The following is a 6,602-nucleotide window of genomic DNA, read 5'->3' as shown; positions in this document are numbered from 1 at the left end:
AGTGAGTTAATTTTGGAAGCCATGCTTTGACATACATGTTTCCATCAATTCTTTTGGGAGCTTGCGTATCCAAGATTGAATTAAGATAATTAGTTAATCTATAAGAGGATTTATTACAAAAAATAACATAAGTGGTTGATCTTCGTTTGTGGTAGGTGTGGACTGTAGAGAAACGTTCATTAAAATAATTATTTTATCAGTCGTCAGTGACACACACTCACACACACACACACACACACACACACACACACTCACACACACACACACACACACACACACACACACACACACACACACACACACACACACACACACACACACACACACACACACACACACACACACACACATGAAGACTCACATTCAGCTCAAAGGAAGCAATGCCAATCCCAGTTGCTGCCCCGGAGCCCGCCAGTCCGATAAAGTGACCCGACCCGATGTTGCTGGCGAAGAGCGAAGCGCCCACCTGCCGGGGAGGAGGGCGTGAGGAAATGGGGCACGTGGACACACACACACACACACACACACACACACACACACACACACACACACACACACTTACAGGGATCCAGTGCATGTTGCGGGACGCCAGGAAGTAGCCCGACATGCTGCTTCGCTTGGACCGCCATGACGACTGTGGGAGGCGCAGAAAGGACACATTTACTGTAGGTACCGGTCCTATTCACAACGAACAATATTACTATAAGACTCATTCTTATTCTTATCATTGTTCTGACTCTTACCCTACTGCTGATATTTATTTCTTAGATAGCCACCACCACCATAACAACAACAACAACAATAACTACAACAAAAACAACAGCTACTACTATAATTTTTTTTTTTTTACAGAAAAGGAGACAGTTCAAGGGCGTGAAAAAAAAAAACGATAATGAGAAAAAAAGCCCGCTACTTATTGCTCCCGAATAGAATACATTGGAGTGGCCAAAAAGAGAGGTTAATTTCGGGAGGAGAGATGTCCTGATACCCACCCCTTGAAAGAGTTGAAGTCGTAGGCTGGAGGAAATACAGATGAAGGAAGATTGTTCCAGAGTTTACCAGCGTGAGGGATGAAAGAGTGAAGATACTGGTTACCTCTTGCGTAAGGGGTTTGGACAGTATGGGGATGAGCTTCATTAGAAAGTCGTGTGAGGCGAGGCGGCGGGAGGGGGGAAAGCATGCAGTTAGTAAGTTCAGAAGAGCAGTTAGCATGAAAATATCGATAGAAGATAGAAAGAGAGGCAACATCGCCACGGAATTTTAAGAGGTAGAAGACTATCAGTAAAAGGAAGAGAGCTGATGAGACGAAGAGCCTTAGACTCCACTCTATCCGATAGAGCTGTGTGAGTGGAGCCCCTCCACACGTGAAATGCATACTCCGTACGCGGGCGGACAAGGCTCCTGTATATGGATAGCAATTGTGCGGGGGAGAAGACTGGCGGGGACGGTACAGAACACCCAACCTCGAGGAAGCTGATTTAGTGAAAGAGGAGATGTGAAGTTTCCAGTTAAGATTTTGAGTTAAGGATAGACCGAGGATATTTAGTGTTTAAGAAGGTGACAGCTGAGTGTTGTCGAAGAGTAGGGGATAGGTGTTTGGAAGATTGTGTCGAGTTGATAGGTGGAGAAATTGGGTTTTTGAGTCATATACTTCCTGTTAGGATGGTCTTCTATTGAAAGAAGTTGAATAATGCAGAGTGGAATCGTCGGCGGATGAGTGGACAGGACAGTTTGTTATGGAAAGATCATTGATGAATAACAGGAAGAGAGTGGGTGATAGGACAAAGCCCTGTGGAACACCACTGTTAATAGGTTTAGGGGAAGAACAGTGACTGTCTGCCACCGCAGAGATAGAACGGCCGGAAAGGAAACTGGAGATAAAGGGACAGAGAGAGGGACAGAATCCGAAAGAGGGCAGTTTAGAAAGCAAAGACTTGTGCCAGACTCTATCGAAGGCTTTCGATATGTCTAGCGCAATAGAGAAAGTTTCACCGATTCAAAAGCTTTAGATAGACAAGAAAGTAAAGATACAGGGCGGTAGTTTCAGGGATTGGAACGGTCACCCTTCTTAGGCACAGGCTGTACAAAGGCGTACTTCCAGCAGGAAGGAAAGGTAGATGTTGATAGGCAGAGACGAAAGAGTTTGACCAGGCAGGGTGTCAGCACGGAAGCACAGTTTTTAAGGACAATAGGAGGCACTCCATCAGGTCCATAAGCCTTCTGAGAGTTGAGGCCAGAGAGGGCATAGAAAACATCATTTTTAAGAATCTTAATAACAGGCATGAAGGAGTCAGAGGGGGGATGAGTAGGAGGAATATGCCCAGAATCGTCCAGAGTGGAGTTGTTACAGAAAGTTTGAGTGAAGAGTTCAGCCTTAGAGATAGATGAGACGGCGGTGCTGCCGTCAGGGTTAAGGAGAGGAGGGAAAGATGAAGAAGTGAAATTGGAGGAGATATTTTTGGCTAGATGCCAGAAGTCACGGGAAGAATTAGAGAAAGCAAGGTTTTGACATTTTCTATTGATGAAGGAGTTTTTGGTAAGTCGGAGAATAGATTTGGCACGATTCCGGGCAGAAATATAAAGATCATGGTTAGTAGGAGTGCGAAGGCTCTGGTACCTTTTGTGAGCTGCCTCTCTATCTTTAATAGCACGAGAACAAGCAAGATTAAACCAAGGCTTTTTAGCATGAGGAGTAGAGAAAGAACGTGGAATGTATGCCTCCATTCCAGAGACAATCACCTCTGTGATGCGCTGGGCACACACAGAGGGGTCTCTCTCCTGGAAGCAATAATCATTCCACGGGAAATCGGAAAAGTACATCCTCAGGTCGTCCCACCGAGCTGAAGCAAAATGCCAGAAGCATCGCCTCTTCGGTGGGTCCAGAGGATGTACAGGAGCGAAAGGACAGGATACAGAAATAAGATTGTGATCGGAGGAGCCCAACGGAGAGAACAGTTTGACAGAGTAAGCACAAGGGTTAGAAGTAAGGAAGAGGTCTAGTATGTTGGGCCTGTCTCCAAGACGGTCGGGGATACGTGTAGGGTGCTGAACCAACTGCTCTAGATCGTTGAGGAGAGCAAAGTTGTAGGCTTGTTCACCAGGCTGGTCAGTGAAAGAGGATGAAAGCCAAAGCTGGTGGTGAACATTGAAATCTCCCAAGATGGAGATTTCAGCGAAGGGAGAGTGGGTCAAGATGTGCTCCACTTTAGAGTTCATATAGTCAAAGAATTTTACATAGTCAGTAAAGTTAGGTGAGAGATAAACAGCACAGATGTAATAGAATGACAATGAAGTCTTAGCCAGATGGTGGAAAATTCAGAAGAGTCAAGGTCGTGGGCATGAGAAACAAGTGATGTTGCGCACGTAGACGCAACATCCAGCTTTGGATTGAAATTTAGGATATAGATAGTAGGAGGGAACAGAGTAGAGATTGCTGTCAGTAGCCTCAGAAACCTGTGTTTCGCTGAGGAAGAGAAGGTGAGGTTTAGAGGAGGAGAGATGGTGTTCCACAGAATGAAAATTAGAACGAAGACCGCGAATGTCGCAGAAATTGATAAGAAAAAGGCTCGAGGAGTTACCGACTACTATTACTACTACAACTACTACTACTACTACTACTGCTACTGCTGCTGCTGTTGCTACTACTACTACTACTACTACTACTACTACTACTACTACTACTACTACTACTACTACTACTACTACTGCTGCTACCACTGCTACCACTGCTACAACCACGTCTACTACTACTACTACTACTACTACTACTACTACTACTACTACTACTACTACTACCTCTACTATATAATAATAATAATAATATTAGTAATGGCCAAAGAAAGACAGGATGAATAAACCCAGCCAGGACTCGAACCACAGGAATGGCGCACGCCGCCACCAGTACCGGGGGGTGGGGGGGTGCGCCACTCCTGTGTTTCGAGTCCTGTCTCGGTTTATCAATTCAGTATGATAATAATTTACATATTAGTTATAATAATAATAATGTAATGATAATAATAATATTAAGGATAATTCTTAATTTCGCACTGTCACATGGTTATCACAGCATGAAGGACGTGACATTTGTTGCCACACCCACTACACGCCCCCCTTGCACACACACAACACACACACACACACACACACACACACACACACACACACACACACACACACACACACACACACACACACACACAAATGCACGGTGTGAGAGGAACTTCCAGCTAATTTCATATTGGGAAGCTGGAAATGCTATCAAAGAAGGAGATGCATTTCACCAAAGGTAGCATTGAAATTCTTACTAATCATGCTCTTTTTAAATCTGCACGGAATCTTGCAATATATATTCTTCGAGTTGCCAAAATTCTTTCATCAATTGAAATTTCAAAAATCTTGTCGACCGTAAATTTCCTGCAGAGACTTTTGACGTCTATCCAAGAATTTTCCTAACAAATTTAACTTCATCTTTTACCACTCCTCCTTATACAGACTACCTAGTTTATACGGTGTGATCTGAACGTTACGTAACTATTGTTGCCAAATGGTGCTGAAATTTTTGTGGATTTTTCACTACATTATCGTGTCAGTGGCAGGAAGGAGTGTGGATGAGGAAGGGTTAGCTTTGATGGGTTTGAGAGATAAAGCATCAGAAGGCAGAGACCGTGGGGCTTCTTCGTAAGACCTGTGAGTTATGAGTAGTCGCTGCCAGGTACACGTCAGCAGGTGACGCTGGTGATGAATGTTTTCTTAATTAGTGCATTTGATATATCGTTCGTGACTTAATCTCCTTATCTTGTTATGGGTGCAGCAAGGTGATGAATCAGATATTTGCGAGCCTGTCAGCCAAACTTTATGAAATGGTAGCAGTCTGTGGCTTTTATTATCTGTTAATCTGAGCAATTATTTTGTTTATAAGGTTCAAGGAATTTAAACTCAGATTCTGCCTGGCTTGTGGTGGCTCCACCGTGCGTAGGGCAAGTTTTTTTTATCGAATATAGTTATTTAATGAATCTAACTGTGCCAAGGTGAAGACAGGTGTTTTTTCATGGGGAGAATAAGGAAGAAGAAAAAGAAAAAAAGTGGGAGAGAAAGGAAAACTTGAATTAAGGAAAAAATATATATGAAGTGAAAAAATATCGTGAATTATTACAAGGGGATGAAAAAAGAGAGCAGAGGACGGAAAGATTTGAAAGAGGAAAGGAAAAGCAGAGTCAGAAAGAAAGAAAAAAGGAGCAGGAGAAGGAGGAAGAAAAGGGAATAAGAGAGAAAGAAGGATAAAGTTGCTTCCCATTTTCCAATACGGAAAAAGTAAGAGTGAGAAATGGAGGAAAAAAAAAAAGAGTAGGGAGGGAAATGGGGAGGGAAGGACTGAATCTTCTGAGCCATTACTGAAAGGGACTGTTGAATAACAGGGGTAAAGGTTAACGAGGTTGATTGGAAAGTGCAGGCATATTTCAAGGATAAAGGGCCAGAAGTTGCCCCGTGGCCCGTTTCTGGTTATATACCTGCCAACACTCCTCTCCTCCTGCTTCTTGAAGAGAGTATATTCATTCTTACCAGATGTCACTAGCGACTATGTCTTGTCCACAAAGCTTAAACTATTCTTTCAGTTATCGTAAATTACCTGTGTTTCTCTGGGACTTGTAATAATGGGGTATATTCAGAGTTGCCAGCCAGCGGGTGTCACTACCGACTTTGTCTTTGGGCCCATAAGGCTTAAACTATTCTTTCAGTTATTGTAATATTTGCTGAGTATCTGCTTTGGGTGTATCAGCCTCGCCTTCTATGAAATTTTAATCGAAGGGTAAATTAACCCTCTCGCTCACTTTCATGCCAATGGCGTGTATATATGTTTAGGGCCCAAGTTCTCGTTCACGCCAGTGGCGTGAATGGGACCAAAAATGTTATTTGAAATACTTATATTCACGCCAATGGCGTCATTTTCTGGTTGAGCCTAATTAGTCTCCTAACCCTCACCCAAATGAACTACTAAAGTAGCTAGCTATCCTCTTCACTGGCGTGGCTTTGACCACGAGTTAAGGTGGCGTCACACTGGACCCAAATCTGGCGAGCACGAGCTCTTGCTGGCAGCTTTTGCTCGCGAGCAAGTCACTGTTGTCGTCACACTGACGAGCGACGAGGGGAGAGCAACGAGCAACATTGTAAACAAAGCCTCAACCATGGCGCCTACTATACCTACGCTTCGCATTACGGCTAAGTGTGCAGCTGTGACGGCATTACTTGCCGTTATTCAACAAGCGCAGAAGGAGAAAAGACGAGTCTGGGTTCGGTCATGGCTGAAGAGAAGGGAGGGAGACCCATGGTTTGTACAACATCATAACTTTCTTCAGCGTAGACTTAAATAAATGAGGATGGCTGTGGTACCACCACTCGGGATGGTCCGTGACTCTAAATATTAAAGAATGCATAATATCGGAGGACCAATAAACTCTAGAACTAGGAGCGAAGGTGGTCATGGCGAGTGCTTACTTCAGCTGGGCGGTCTTGGTCTTGGTCAGGGATCCAGAAATCAAAATAAAAACCAACACTAGTTTTCACAATATTATAAATTATTACAAACACCATCAAACGTCAAACGA

General features: G+C 43.7%; 1 long non-coding RNA gene across 2 annotated transcripts in view; it reads right to left on the bottom strand.

Moving 5' to 3' along the window:
* Window positions 1-316: 316 nt before the first annotated feature.
* Window positions 317-6,602, bottom strand: part of LOC126995375 (uncharacterized) — a 49,547-nt gene continuing 43,261 nt past the window's right edge. The window contains exons 2-3 of one of the 2 annotated variants that reach the window (XR_007750219.1): window positions 563-634; window positions 317-466 (exon numbers count right to left, since the gene is read on the bottom strand). This is a non-coding gene — a long non-coding RNA (uncharacterized LOC126995375). The remainder of the gene's footprint in view (window positions 467-562; window positions 635-6,602) is intronic. The other variant, XR_007750220.1, reaches the window with a different exon arrangement.

Source organism: Eriocheir sinensis, chromosome 8 (assembly GCF_024679095.1).
Source record: "Eriocheir sinensis breed Jianghai 21 chromosome 8, ASM2467909v1, whole genome shotgun sequence".
NCBI lineage: Eukaryota > Metazoa > Arthropoda > Malacostraca > Decapoda > Varunidae > Eriocheir > Eriocheir sinensis.
This window is presented reverse-complemented; position numbering and strand designations above follow the sequence as displayed.